General features: G+C 46.2%; 1 protein-coding gene across 1 annotated transcript in view; it reads left to right on the forward strand.

Annotated features, from left to right (window-relative positions):
- The window catches only part of MTRR (5-methyltetrahydrofolate-homocysteine methyltransferase reductase), a 543,648-nt gene that overhangs the window by 464,456 nt on the left and 63,266 nt on the right, over nt 1–15,926 (forward strand). The gene's annotated exons all lie outside the window — the stretch shown is intronic.

Consider the following 15,926-nt stretch of genomic DNA (forward strand, 5'->3'; position numbering starts at 1 on the left):
TTATTCAGTACGTCGATGATTTGCTAGTCGCTACAGATACTGAAGAGATTTGTAAAGAAGCCACCTTGTCGTTGTTGCATCATTTATCTGATTTACATCACAAAGTGTCCCTTTCAAAACTGCAATATTGTCGACAAGAAGTGACCTACTTAGGTCATCTCTTATCGAAGGAGGGAAGGAAACTGACCTCAGAAAGAATTCAGGCAATTGCAAAATTGAGTGTGCCAAGGACACAGAGAGAAGTACGTGCTTTCTTGGGCATTACATCATACTGCAGACAATGGATACCGAATTTTTCTTTGCTGGCCAAACCTTTGGTAGCATTGACCTATAAAGATACACCGAACCCTGTTCCGTGGTCTGAAGATTGTCAGAAAAGTTTTTCCGAATTGCGTAATGCATTGTGTTCGGCTCCTGTGTTAGGTACCCCCGACTACAGTAAGCCCTTTACACTGTATGTCCATGAGAAAGAGGGTTGTGCATTGTCAGTGCTGACACAGTCTTTTGGAGACAAGCAGCGCCCATTCGCATATTTTTCGTCGACTTTGGATCCGGTAGCTAAAGCATTGCCGAGTTGCTTGAGAGCCACAGCGTCAGCAGCTGTTTCTATTCTACAGTCTGCTGGGTTAGTGATGAATAATATGTTGATTGTGATGGTTCCACATGCAGTGGACACGTTGTTAAACAGGACCAAGACACAGCATTTAACTAGTGCTCGATTGTCAGGTTACGAGTTGACACTGTTAGCGAGTCATGTGCACATAAAGAGGTGCAATACGTTGAATCCAGCCACGTTATTGCCGATTTCAGTAGAGACAGATGATGTTGAACAACATGATTGTTTTCTTAGGACAGAAGAAGAAACGAAAGGGAGAGTAGATCTTAAAGATACTCCTCTTGTAAAGTGTGATGGTACCTTATGGGTGGATGGTTCATGCTTCAAGCTTCCGAATGGTGATACGACTGCAGCATATGCTGTCACAACTTTGCATACGATTGTTGAAGCTGCACGTATACCACATAATTCAGCTCAAGCAGCAGAGCTGATTGCACTTACGAGAGCGTGTGTGTTATCGAAAGGAATGAAAGTGACCATATATACCGACAGCCAGTATGCGTTTGGTGTGGCCCATAGTTTTGGACGATTGTGGAAAGAACGTGGGTTCCTGACTTCGCATGGAGCTAAAATTCAGCATGGTCAGTTGGTGAATGAGCTTCTTGAGTCACTGACCTTGCCATTACAAGTTGCGATTGTGAATTGCAGTGCACACAAGAAGGTTACTGATGATGTCGGTCGTGGCAATGCATTTGCTTACGAGATCGCAAAAGAAACAGCAAAAGATGTGATGAATCGAATGTATGTTGCAGGCCCCGCAAGATGGGTTGGTGACATTGGAATATGTGAAGATACGATAGAGGGTGTGAAGTCTCTTCAAGCTGAAGCTTCAGAGAAAGAGTTGAGTGTGTGGAAAGAAAGTACGGGTAAATTGGATGAAAATGGTTGTTGGGTTGACTTGTCAGAACATCAGCGATGGTTGTTACCCGATGCGTATGTGCTTGCAGTGGTGACAATGGCTCATGGAATGGCCCATATCAGTGTGAAAGGGATTTGTAAGTTGTTGGCTCCAGTATGGCAAAATGCTGGAATTCCTAAATGTGCAGAGAATGTGGTTAAGAATTGCATGGTGTGTCTGAAATACAATCCTGGTAGGGGAACCCCAACTCCAGCTGGTCATTTTGTGCCTCCAACGTATCCGTTCGAGGTTTTGCAGCTAGATTTCATCCACATGGAAAGGTGCAACAATCTGAAATACGTACTCGTTGTTGTTTGTGCTTTTTCAAGATGGGTAGAAGCATATCCCTTAAAAGACAACACTGCCTTATCCACAGCTAAAGCCCTTGCCAAAGAATTCTTCCCTAGGTTTGGAATGCCGAGAATGGTCTGGAGTGATAATGGGAGTGAATTTGTGGGTCGAGTGATGAAAAAAGTATGTGAGGGGCTAGGTATCCAGCAAAAATTCCACGCTGCAAATCACCCCCAATCAGCTGGACTAGTAGAGTGCTATAATGGCACGCTAAAACTGAAGTTGGCAAAGATACAAGCGAGCTCTGGTCTTAAATGGCCTGACGCTCTGCCTCTAGCACTCCTATCAACAAGAATGACTGTGCATTCGCGAGTGGGACTTAGTCCCTATGAAATTGTGTTCGGCTGCCCGGCCAACATATGGGGAGTGCCAAGACCAACAAAATTCAGTGAGATCGAACACCCTGTACTGCTTGATTATTTGTATAAATTGACGGCTAAATTGCGTGTTCTACACCAACAGGTTCACAATACTCTGCCTCAGGTCTCTGAAGCTCCAGGACATCTTATCGATCCTGGATCATGGGTGCTGGTCAAGAAATTCCAGCGGACAAAGAATTACCAGCCCCGTTGGACCGGCCCCTACCTCGTCCTTCTCTCAACAAGATCAGCTGTTCGAGTGGAAGGGAAAAAGAACTGGATCCACGGCGTACACTGCAAGAGGGTCCCTTTTCCTCTACCGTACGACCGGTGGGTCCAGGAGGGGATCGCTGACTCTGAGACTGAGACTGTGCCTCGTTTTTTGCCATTTAGCGATGCACGTGTAAAAGGAAAAATTTCTGAACAAGAAAGTGACAATAATTTGCAAGAAGCTGTGCCACCGTCAATTCGATTGAACACTACAGGGCCTGAACTCTTGTTCCAGAACCAGACAGTACCTGGAAAAAGCCGTTATAATTTGAGACCAAGAACTAAGGACAAATAATGTTTTCCCGTTCCTTTGCTATTTTTTTTTAAAGTGCGGCTCTCTCATCTGAGAAACTTTCTTATTTTAGTTTTTTTCTTTTCGAACCGCCATCCGGGTGCAGCTGTAGGGTCGTGGTTGCCCAAGTCTTTGGGGTGCAGCTGAAGACGTTAGGTCGACAGTTCTGGTCGGTCTAAGGGAGTTGCCCTGGACTGACAGAAGCATTCCCTAGCATAGAACACCCTACCACCACGAGCAGCAATTAGAGAGGATGGAGTTTTTCAAGAATGAGAGACCTGCTAGACAGATGGACTTTAAAGCCAGAATGGGTATAATAATGACAAAGAAACGATTTTTGATATTATGTATTTTCATGTTGCTTAGTGTAATGACGTTTTTAATAGGATATGTTTTATTCTTTTTTCAAGTGACATTTGCACCCATTACACAGCCCATACCTCCTTCTACTGTTTCCTCGCATTCTTTTCACCCCCTGCCTGAACACGAGTCTGCCAGAAGATTAGAATTTGTCAACAATTCATTCATTCAGCTTCTACACCAACACCAATTAGTGAACACAACTAACTGTTGGGTGTGTGGTCTTATGCCTCATACTACTGATAAAGGTATCCCTTATCTGGTCCTGCCTTTCAGCCATAATGGTTCTGTGTGGGCATATAGAACGGTGTTCATATACGCGTATGAAGCCAACCCCCTACGTTCTGTGAAAGATAATCCTAAGAATAGTGCTCTAGCTAAGGGTATAGTAGATATGATTAGGGAAGATATTTCCTATGAGACTATCCCGAGAGATGAGACACTAGCATATATTGGATGGAACATAACAGGATATGGAGTTACTCTGAGTGGGAACCAGCGAGCAAAGAGACCCTCCCCGATTTGGATTGTACCCCATAGGGTCACCTATGTCTGCAAGGTAATGGCAAGAATCCCAGAGCTCAGTTAGGGAAAAGTATCTGCACTGAAACATATGTTTTTGCGTCTCAGACTTCTCCTTCGTTCTTAGCAGCTAAGGGTACCTATTTCATCTGCCATAATAGAGCCTATACATGGTTGCCCCCTGACTTCTCAGGCACATGTTTTGTTTCGTTCCTGTTACCTCCCACCTACACGGCCGCGGCAGATTACCATAAAACAAGGATAGTTAGAGGTGTCATAAGTAAAGAAGACACTACAGGACAAGAATTTGGAGATTTCGTAAAGGGTTTTCTGCCGTTTTGGGGTCCTATGGTTAACAGCAGGAACATAAGGCAATTGACAAAGGTGGTTGAATCCACGGTAGTTGAAACCGCCGGTGCCCTTGGTAATTTGACTGCTGAGCTCCAGTCGGATCGCCTTATGACTCTTCAGAACAGGGTCGCATTAGACGTCATACTTGCAGACCGAGGTGGGGTATGTAAAGTGATCCAATCAAGTTGCTGTGTTTTCATCCCAGATAACGCTCCGACAGTCTACCAGGCCATTTCCAAACTGCATAAGATCTCTGAGTCTATTCACGTGGATAAAGGAGATTGGTCATTGATGGGGTGGTTCTGGGAGCTGATATCCGCCTGGGGATGGAAGACTCTGGTAGTCATTGGGATGATCTTAGCCATTCTTTTCCTGTCCTGTCTGTGTGTACAGTGTGCTCCTGCAATATGTGGCCTCTGTGCTACATCGTGTGTAAGGAAACCTCTATCAAGGGACGAGCTAGGTAATAGGATGATGCTACAGCAACATCTCAACGACTTTATGAATATAGACCTGGACTCAGATTAGCGTGAGTATAGGTTATTGCCTATGTAAGGGCAAAAGGAGGGTCTGTGGTACTGAAAATTCTGGACCCGTGTTATAAACATCGTCGTATCACAACGATTTTGGTATCAGCAGACCGAGAATGATTAGAATAGTATGCACAAGCATTGTATTCATATTCGGGTAACAAAATCACCCGAATATCAGAGTTTCCGTCCTGAACCCTCGTGTTCCATTTAAACGATAGCCATTTTGTGATTGCCCTCACATAGGCCAATGTCTAATGCTGAAAACGAGTCTGAAGGACACGTACATCTTTGCTGACTCCTCTGTGACCTGGGCAAGCTGACTCCACTGCCTGAAGCCAAACCTGTTCGACCAGTTTCTTTCCTAGTGGCCGAATGAGATTAGTATCAAGGGTCAACACATCATAAAACCTTTCATCACACACAAACCATGCCTAATCTTACACACACCTGTCCCTGTTTCTTTCTTTATGACTTGCTTTACAAGGAGGAGGTGCCTGTTTATATTGGGGGTCCGTTGATATCTGATGAAAGTACTGAGCCTTGCCGGGTAATTGATTGAGGGCTGGACAAACTGAAATATGGGCTTGTCATCATAACCCTGCTATTTCTTTGTAGTGAAAATATGTGAATGGTCAACTGTAAAATAAGGAATGTTTGCCCAAAGCATAATATTTTGTATAAAAGAGAAGGTTAGCTTTGCAAGAGCAGCAGTCTCCTGAGAATATACACCGTGTTGTACTTCTAGGATACCTGTTACTGGCTGCAGCCAATAAACAAGATCTTTGACTTCACCAAGAAGACTCTGTGTTTCTGTAGTCTGAAACAGGAAGGACTCGAAGTCTTAGGGTGTGTTCCCTGGCACCACTGGGTTCTGAAAAACCCAGTACTTCAGTAGGATCCTCCATCTCATGAGTAGGAGCCCCCTCAGAGGAGGATGGAGCTCTGACAAAGTTAAACAGAAGACTGGCTTTGGAAACCCAGCTTCTGGACATAGAAATTAAAAGAAAGGAGTTTGGGCCTAGGATCCATCTCTGGTGGCAGCATTCAAGTAACTAGGGAGAAAGAGAAGTCTTTCAAACTAAAACTCCCAAAAGGGGTTGTCCCACCTCATACAGAGTGTGGTGATATCACCAAGTGTTTTTCTGCCCATGAGAGAGCCTGCCTAGCCAGGGATACAGAGAGAAGACTTTGGTTCTTCCTGTTGTGGGAACTGTTCTCAGGCAAGTGCAGGGATAGACTCCTAACCTCGAATGAGGCAGATGCAGATTCCTATGACCTCATGAAAGCTACCTTGATTAAGGATTTTGAGCTAACAATTGAAGAATATAGAATTAAAGTCAGGGAGACTCGAAAAAACCCAGAGTCAGTCCTGGGTAGAATTTGTGGACTATTCACTAGAAATGCTTGGTGGATGGTTAGAAGTTAACCTACTAGACCTGACAGCCTTAGGGTGGTCATCCTTCAACCTTTTACCTGCCTCCCTCCGCTTTTCTGACACTGTTTTTGCTGGTTTTAGGACTGTGCGCACTTTCCCATTGCTAACCAGTGCCAAAGTGCATATGCTCTCTACCTTAGACATGTTAACATTGGTTCATACCCAATTGGCATATTTGATGTACTTATTCATCCGTAGTAAAGTGCACTATATGTGCCCATGGCTTGGACATTAAGTGCTACTAGTGGGTCTGCAGCACTGATTGTACCACGCACATAAGTAGCCCCTTAACGATATATCAGGTCTGCCATTACAAGACCTGAGTGTGCAGTTTCACTGCCACTTTGACTTGGCATTTAACAATACTTGCCAAGCCTTAAACTCCCGTTTTTCTACATATAAGTATCCCCTAGGGTAGGCCCTAGGTAACGCGTAGGGCAAGGTGCTATGTAGGTAAAAAGCCGGACATGTAAATAGGTGTTTTATATGTCCTAGTAGTGAAAAACTCCTAAATTTGTTTTTCACTACTGTGAGGCCTGCTCCTTTCATAGGCTAGCATTAGGACTGCCCTCATATACTTTTTGAGTGGTAGATTCGGATCTGAAAGGAGTAACCAGGTCACATTTAGTATGGCCAGAATGGTAATAGAAAATCCTGCTTATTGGCGAGGTTGGATTTTATATTGCTATTTTAGAACTGCCACTTTTAGAAAGTGAGCGTTTCTTTGCACTTAAAAAACATCTTTGCCGTACAGCCTGTCTCCAATCAAGGTCTGGGCTGGGCTAGTTGAGAGCTCCCTTGTGCATTTCACCCAGACAACACAAACACAGGACACTCAGTGACACCTGCACTCATCTGCATATTGGATGGATTTTCCTGGGCTGGAAGGGTGGAGGGCTTGACACTTACATTTCAAAGGCTAGTGGCCTGCCCTCACACAGTGGACTGCAAAACCCCCTATTGGGACCTTGGCAGACAGGAAAGTACTGAAAGGGGAACCTGTGCACTTCAAAACCACTCTTTGAAGTCTCCCCCACTTCACAGGCATTTTTGGGTGTATAAACTGAGTCTCTGACCTCACCAACTTAACCTACACCTGCACCCTGTCAAGAGGAACGGCCTGGCTGCCCAAAGGACTCATCTGGACTGCTTTGCTGAGAAGGACTGCTGCCCTGCTGGCCTCTGACTGTGCTGAGAAGGGCTCTGCCTTCCCCAAAAGTGCTCTCCAAGGGCTCGGATTGAGCTTGCCTCCTGTTTTCTGAAGTCTCAGGGCCAAAAAGACTTCATCTCTTCAGAAAATCCTTGTGCGTCGAACATCGACACACCACTTGCCGGAGTCGACGCAAAGCCTACATTGTGGCGAGAAATCGCCACACAGCTGACCAGAATGATACAGCCCTGACTTCCCGACTGGAAATTCACGCAGCGCCTGCCTTGCAACGGAAAGTTCGACGCATCGCTTACCGGATCGACACAGCGCCCGTGTCTACTTCCAGCACATCAAGGATTTTCCCTGCATCACCCCTGGGTGTCAAAAGATCCCTGCATTGCAGTGAGGAAACAAGACTGCACACCGAAAAACAATGCAAACCCTTTGCAGCGTGGAACTAAAACAACACATGTTTTGGAGGAAGCACCGCGGTCGCACTGCCGGGACCGTCGGTTTCCCGCCACATTGGTCCCTGCGGTTTAAATCCCCCAGGGCAGCGCTGCCCAGGGGATTACGAGTCCCCCTCCCGCCATCTTTTTCATGGCGGTAAGAGCTGCCATGAAAGGGCTGGCGGAAATGGGAGTCATGGGGCCCCTGGGGGCCCCTGCACTGCCCATGCCACTGGCATCCCCAGGTTTCCGCCCGCCGGCCCAGCGGGGATCTCATAATAGACCCCGCTGGAGTGTGGCTGCATTGGCGGCTGCCCGGCTGTTCAACCTTGCCCAAGGTTGTAATGAGGGCCTAAGACTCTTTTTAAAAGTGATATTCCATCTTGTGCTTATTGAATATTTGTCGTTTGACCTTAGTTTATTCAGATAAATATTATCTATGTTTTCTAAAGCAGTGTGGTATATTTTTGTGGTGTTTTCACTGTGTTACTCCATGACGTATTAGACAAATACTTTACGCGTTGCCTTCTAAGTTAAGCCTGACTGCTCACTGCCAAGCTACCAAAGGGTGGGCATAGGATAATTTGGATTGTGTGTGATTTACCCTGACTATGATTGTGGTCCCTACTTGGATAAGGGTTTATACCTCTGCCAACTAAAGTCCCCATTTCTAACAACAAGGTACAATATTTTGATGTGCTTTATAATTTAAATATGAAAGAGCATCTTTTGAGTAATTGTTACAATGAGAAACAACATCAGTTCCTAGTAGACCTAGATCTTCTTTCTCCTCTAGAGTTGGGGAAGAAAGCAGACCATAGGGTCAAGACAAGGGTGACCAAAACTACCACTGGTGGGGGAGACTAAAAGAAAAAGGTTGACTACCCCCGCCCCAATCCACAAGGAAAAGACAGGAACAAAAATGAAAGCAAGGAGTCTTCATCAGGCCCCTCAAAACCTGTTCCGGAAGATGAGCTCGAGACTCGTAGCCTAAGGGTGGGTAAAACATAGGAACTTTGATCCCAACAAGGCCTGGTGCCATGATGGCAAAAATAGAAAGGCACCAAACTGGAGATTCTAGCTGTAATAGCAAGAAAATGCCTCTAGTCCACCTGCAGTAAATGCAGTTGCCAATCTCCAGATGGGATCACAGTCCTGGCCTGACCATGTCTGTGAACCCACAGAGACAACATTACTCACTAAGGGAGGCGTAGATCTATCCTGTGGTGCCTGGCCCACTAATATGCAAAAATACAGGCAGCACAATTTGGTTAATGGAACTAAAGTGGAAACTCTGAGGGACACAGGAGCTAGTGTCACTATGGTGACCCAGCACCTGTTCCACTCAGATCAGTAGCTGTTAGGGAAAACATATCCTGTCACCAATCCTGACAATGTCACAAAGTTCTATCCCATGGCAATGGTATCTTTTGACTGGGGGAGTAGTTGAACAGAAGGAAATGGCTGTGTCTCCATCCATCCCTGTAGACTGTCTGCTTGGAAATTATCTGAAGCAGTCTCCCTGGGCTGAAGTACAACTGAGAACCCATGAAGCAATGCTTGGACTCCCAGAATGGGGTTGTGTCAAGACAAGGGCACAGAGCAAACTCCAGAGTGAACAAGAGGTGTTGGATTCTGGAAGAATGTACCAACCCTCCAAGAGAACAGCCCACAAGTCAGAACCTACTTCCCAGGAAGAAGAATTGTTAACCCCAGAGAGAACTGAGCCTGCAGAGCTTGGGCATTACCACCCAGAGCTCTTAGGACCAAGGGGACTCTCAAGGGATGATCTGTGCTAGGGACAAAAGAACCTGTCCCACTCTTGAGAGCATGAGGCAGCAAGCTTCTCCGGAAGAAAAGGGTAGTGTCTGTGGTACCCACAAGGTTTATTGGGAGGTTGGGCTCCTGTTTACTGAGGCCATTGACCTCAAGCCTGGTGCAACCAGGAGGGTGGTAGTGCCCCAGCAATATAGAGAGTTCCTTTTCTAATTAGTCCATTACATTCCCCTAGCTAGGCATCTGAACCAAAACAAATCCTGGAGCAGGCTAGTTAATCACTTTTACTAGCCTGGAATGTCCCAGAAGGTTAAGGACTTTTGTCAGTCTTGTGTCACCCTCCAAGCCGCTGGCAAGGCAGGAAGCCACCTGAAGGCCCCCTTAATTCCACTACCTGTGACTGGGGTGCCCTTCGAAAGGGTAGGGGTTGAGATTGTTGGACCCCTTGACCCTCAAACAGCTTCAGGAAACAGGTAAACTTTAGGGGTAGTGATCATACCACTATATAACCTAAAGCCATTCCACTTGGGACCATCAATGCCCCTGCAGTGGCCAAGGCCCTCCAGACTGTGGTGAACCTCCTGCATTCACTGGGGTTCACTATAAATGTGCTGAAATCACACCTGACTCCCTCTCAGACGTTCCCTTTCATTGAAACTGTTCTGTACACAGTGCAGTTTCGGGCTTTTCCCCAAAAAAGCTAGTCCAGGATATTCAGGCTATGATCTGAATGTTTCAGCCTCTATCCTGAGTTTCGGTGAGAATGACTCTGAGGCTGCTGGGTCTCATGGCCTCCTGCATCCTGCTGGCCCAACATGCCAGATGCCATATGCGGGCTCTGCAGTGGGACCTGAAGTTCCAGTGGGCGCAACATCAGGTAAATCTCTCTGACTTGTTCCAGATCTCGTAGGGGACCGCATTAGATCTGCAGTGGTGGCTATCGAATCCAGATTGGATTAATGGCAGATCCCTCTTCCTTCCCCCCCATATCTCACAGTAGTGACAGTGGGATTGGGTGCCCACAGAGGAGAGGCTGAGATCAAAGGCCTCTAGTCCCTGGCGGAGTCCGGGCTTTACATCAGCCTTTTAGAGCTCTGGGCGATCCAACTTGCATTGAAAGCATTCCTTCCCTCTCTCAAAGGAAAAGTGGTTCAGGTGTCGTGGACCCTTTGTCAAAAGGCTTTTCGCCTCTGGTCATGACTGGAACGCCATAGCATTTCACTGGTGGTTCAACATCTGGCAGATGAACTCAGCCGTTGATGTATAGTCGATCATAAATGGTGTCTCCATCCAGAGGTGTCGCAAGGTCTCTTTCAGCATTGTGGTGAGCCTTAGTTAGATCTGTTCACCTGAGCAGAGAATGCGCAATGTCAGTTGTTTTGTGCGTTGGAGTTTCCAAAGCAGCACTCGCTCTGCAACGCTTTTTGTCACGAGTGGAGCTCCAGCCTCCTGTACGGCTTCCCACCAATACCACTTCTGCCCAGAGTTCTGAAGAAGATCAAGCACGACTGGGTCCAAGTAATCTTGGTGGCCGTGGACTGGGCATGAAGAGTCTGGTATCCCGAGCTCTTGAGCATGGCCATCGATCCTCCGATTAGACTGCCCCTTTGGGCGGATCTTCTGTTGCAGCAGCAGGGGATGGTCATTCACCTGAACGTATGTAGTCTCCACCTTCTTGCGTGGAGTTTGAGCAGCAGCAGTTGACAGCTTCCGCCCGAAGTCTGTGATGTTATCTTGGCAGCCAGGCGTCCCTCCACCAAACGCTAAACACCTGTTGTTGGAACAAATTTGTGGCATGGTGTATCAACAAGTTTGTTGATACCCTTTCTGCACCTCTCTGGAAGGTTCTCCTCTTTATTTTTTGTTCTTGCCCAGCAGGGCTCTGCTCTGGTCACCCTCAAGGGTTATTTGTCTGCCGTCTCTGCTTTTTAAGACTGCCAGACCAACCTTCTCTGTTCCAATCTCCCATTGTAGGGAGGTTTATTAAAGGACTCATCCATATGTTTCCTTTTTCCTTCTATCCCGTTCATAATCCCCCAGTGGGATTTGAACTTGGTCCTCGCATATCTCATGTGTGCTCCTTTCGAGCCGCTCCACAACTGTCCCCTGTGGCTCTTGACTCCTAAAACTGCCTTCTTGATTGCCGTCACCTTTGCACGCAGAGTGAGTGAGCTCCAGGCTCTCTCTTCAAAGCCACCATTTCTGGCTGTCCATCCTGACAGGGCGGTGCTTCGTACCAGGGCTTCCTTCCTTCTCATAGTGGTAACACCTTTCCATGTAGGCCAGTAAATCATCTTGCCTACTTTTTACTCACACTGACACCTGTCTCATGAGGATGGGAGAATCCACCGCCTGGATCCAAAAAGAGCGTTGGCGTTTTACCTAAATTGTACCAAAGATTTCCAGTTGGACAATCAAGTCTTTGTGGGTTATGTGGGTACAAAGAAAGGAAGGGTGGTGCTGAAGAGGACCATCTTGTGATGGGTAGTCTTCTGCATCAAAATGTGCTACGCTTTGGCGAAAAAGCAACCCCCTAAGGGTTTGCATGCTCATTCTACCAGAGCAACTGCTGCTACCACAGCTTTAGCATGCAGAGTTCCAGTCCTGGATATCTGCCAGGTGGCAACGTGGGAATCCCTGCACAGGTTCACCAAACATTACTGCCTGGACAGTCAGGTCCGCTGAGACGGCTAGTTTGGCCGTTCGGTCCTGCAGGACTTTTTGGTGTGATTTTAATTTGCAGCCCATCACGGGGTGGTATTGCTCAGGTAGCTATTCCAAGGTAAGGAAACTGCAACTAGAAGTCTCTATCATATGGCCAAGTTACTTACCTTTGGTAACGATATATCTGGTAGAGACATATTCTAATTGCAGATTCCATACCGACCGCCCATCCTCCCCACTCTGCGAACTGATTTATAGGGACAGAAACTTCCCTTAAGGACCCTAGTTTTGGCACACCACTCTCAGTGTTCTCATGGCCCGGCGCTACTGGCGTGGAAAGTCATGAAAGAAACTGACGTCAGCGCATCGGGGTGGTGCATATATATGACCGCAACATCATCACGGCGACCACAACGCCAGTAGATCCGGCTGATGCGACCTGGCGGCGCTCAGGGGTACTGCATGAAGAAAAATCTCTGGATGTAGTCTGGCGCCTGGGGGAAATTCTAAGGTAAGGAATCTGCAACTAGAATATGTCTCTACCAGATATATTGTTAACAAAGGTAAGTAACTTGTACAACAAGTCTATTTTTGCCAAACTTTGAAAAATTATAACAAAAGAAGTACTTACTGTATGTTGATTATCTTGGTCTTAAACGTTTTATAGACATCTGAAGTATTTTGTAATTTGGTCTCCAGTTATTCTTCTGAGTGTGTGTCCACATTTATTGATACTGTGAGTACAACAAATGCTTAGTACATCTTCAAGACAGGCCGAAGTGCTTACTCACACTACCACAAAAACAGAGCATTAGGTGGTCTGCTTTTTACCTCTGGATACCAAAGTGGGATTGCTTGGACTTTTCTGCACAGTGCATGTATTTTTTGGGGATGAGCAGGTGTTATCTCAGCTGTGTGGCTTCCTTACCCTGACTAGAGTGAGGGTCCATATTTGGACATGGTGCAAACCACTGCCAACTAAACCGCTAACTCAACTTTGCTATTTAATCCAATGGCAAAGCTAAGACCTTACTTTATAAGATACTCCGAAGGAAGGCCTACTGCGGCCTAAAGGCAGGGTACATGATATTAAAAAGATGGCCATGTGTTTTATTAACTGTGGTATGGTGCAATTCACCTAATGTGGTGTCATAAGATGATACCTATTGTTTATGGTATACGTCATTGATACTCAGTAGTATTTGGACTCTCATATCATCGCTCCTCCAGACCCCGGGGAGGTGAGCATTAGGTACAGAGCGAGAGTGTCGCTTTGAGGAAAGTGTGACTACAAGCACACACCCCTCCCGGAGGAGCTATGATATGAGAGTCCAAGTACTACCGAGTATATCATAGAGCATGTATTATTTATGCTTTCATTAGTAGTCAAACAGGGAGTGGCACCAGGGAGTCCAGCCTGGTGCTGAATAGGAGCCATGGGGTAAGGCTCCGAAACATGTAGACTAGGAAGTCAGGTACATTACATCCCCTCTTCCGCAGCCCCCTTTTTAATCATACCGCCTCCAAGAGTTCTATAAAATCATTGGTATTACTAGGAGACGGGTATTTTCAACTCACCCAAGACCCCACCACTCCTATCCCTCCTGTGATTCACATTGACAAGACTACATCAGTGCTCCCACGTATCCCGTAGGTGGAGCATGCCCGCTCTGTAGCAGAACAGGAAGAAACCCAATGACGAAGCATGCCACCAAGGGGTAACCCTGGTGGGTGAGGGTTTTTCTACCTGTGGTAGTTCTTTTAGCTGGGCCTCTTTTGTAATAAACTTTAGAAAGTTGCCACTTTGTTGCCCAACGTTCCTAGTGAACATTTAAAGTTGCACACAACTAGTTGTCCTCGAGAGAGAGCCTTCTGCCCACCTGGGTAGAGGTGTGAATGACTCCCAGGAAGGAACACAAAGGACCTGCTGAGGGAATTAATGTGACTTCCTCCTGGCAGGATGGTCAAAGAGGGCGTGGGCTCAAAGGGGATACCACCTTTGAACTGCAAATGGTAGTCAAACCCAGGAGGGGCTGCTCTTTTGTCTTAGCAGACATGCTGGAATCGCAGATGGGGGTGGAGGGGTGAGTGTGAAGCCTATGTCAAGCCGGTTTTTCAATAGACGTTCAGTCAAACCTCTGGGATAGATTGGGAAGCTCCACACACCATGAGAAGTTTTCTGCAATGTTTGGAGCGAGCACAAGTGCATTCTGGGCTTGCTAGTTGCCTCACTTTGCAGGAAGTCTTCAGGCAGAAGGGGAACTGGTAGTCTATTGGCTAGTTAGTCACCACATCCCCCTAGGCTTGTAGGGGGCATAAAAGTGGCACCTCTGGCACCCAGACCTCAGATCATGTCTGCATTTGAGAGAAGACTGAAGAAGGGCTGCCCTGTTGTTCCCTGGATCCAGCATAAAGAGACTGCACAAAGACTGGACTGCAACTTGCTGCAGATTGGTCTAGCAAAGAAAGGACTGTGCCTTTGGTTTCCCGCTCGAGGAAAGGTCGTCCTGAGCCCCAGGCAGAGAAGGTGACTCAAAGAGTCAGTTGGTGAAGTCTCTCTTACAGCCACCTGGCCATAGAAGCTGTTAAGATTGTTTTTTTGGGACCAGCACCAAGAAACATGCTGCACCGCTGGATGCTGTTGTGCAGCTTGGGAGACCGAATCCCAACACTCAATAATTTCACCTGAGTCTGGTGGTCCCAAGAGAGTCCTAGGAGTACAGTTTGGTTGCCCAGCATGGAAGTTACTGCAAGTTTGGTGGAACCACAGGTTTTGCTGTAGCCAGCTACCAGTAGACTAGTGCAACATTTTTTTGCTGGACCTCACTCGGACTTCACGGGACATTGACCCCCTGAGGCCAAAATCACTCCTCTGTATTCATGGACCAAGGGGTGACCATAGAAATACCCTTGACACAGGCTCAGCATCCGTGAGCATCTTCAGCATCCTTCAGTCCTTGCATCAGAACCACTCGATTGATTCTTATGGCAGTTTGTCTTGAACTGGACTACAGGTTGCTTTAACTATGAGATAACTGTTAAACTGAAATGTATTGGTCCCTGTCACTGACTCCCTGTTGGAGTCGGTCCCCACAAGAGTGTCCTTTTGCCATTTTCATGTTGCTTGTTGTGGCAAACCCTAAACTATGAGTTGATTTATTACATTGAGTGAAAAGTTGTGATCTGTTGTTCAATAAAAAAATCATATCTCCAGGACCCTCTTCTGGGTATTTGTTATTGAGGAGTCAATTTAAAGATAAAAATACAACCTATTTGAATATTAGGTGTCAGATTTTTTACAGTGTTGCATTTTCTTCTTATTCAACTGTTTTGGCACTTAATGCTTTACACTTGCTCTTTTGATAAAACCTTACTCCTCTGAGCCACAGCTACCTAGGAGTGGCCTAGGGTAAACAACAAACCTGACTGGACCTAATATGCACTTTTATCTTTGTTACACAATGAGGTCGTACAACTGCACGGTATAATAAACCACTTTCCTCACTGTGCCGATGAATTAATGAGTCAACTGTGTAAATGTTTTGCTGATGCACACTGAAAATATTCACACCAATTACAACTATTACCTGAAAAGACACATCTTAAGTAAGTATTGCCTGACAAGCTCACTAGACTACAGTGCACTCGTGAAGTAAAGCTTGCATAAACTAGGTCTGTTAAGGCAAACAATTGGAAAAAGTCTAACAAAAGGTAAAAGGATGAGCTCGAGTCTGAATCTAAACTTGTTTAGTAATGTGAATGGTGTTGAATGTGTATTTTATTAAGGGTAATGATGAAGCAGAGGGGCCTTCGAGAGAAGCAAAGGTGCTTTGCATCTCACTCTTCTTGTAAGAGATAAAGGTATTGTGTGGATGAGTGTTTGACAGAGATTTCAAGAGT

The sequence above is a fragment of the Pleurodeles waltl genome, chromosome 2_2, assembly GCF_031143425.1.
Source record: "Pleurodeles waltl isolate 20211129_DDA chromosome 2_2, aPleWal1.hap1.20221129, whole genome shotgun sequence".
NCBI classification, from domain to species: Eukaryota; Metazoa; Chordata; class Amphibia; order Caudata; family Salamandridae; genus Pleurodeles; species Pleurodeles waltl.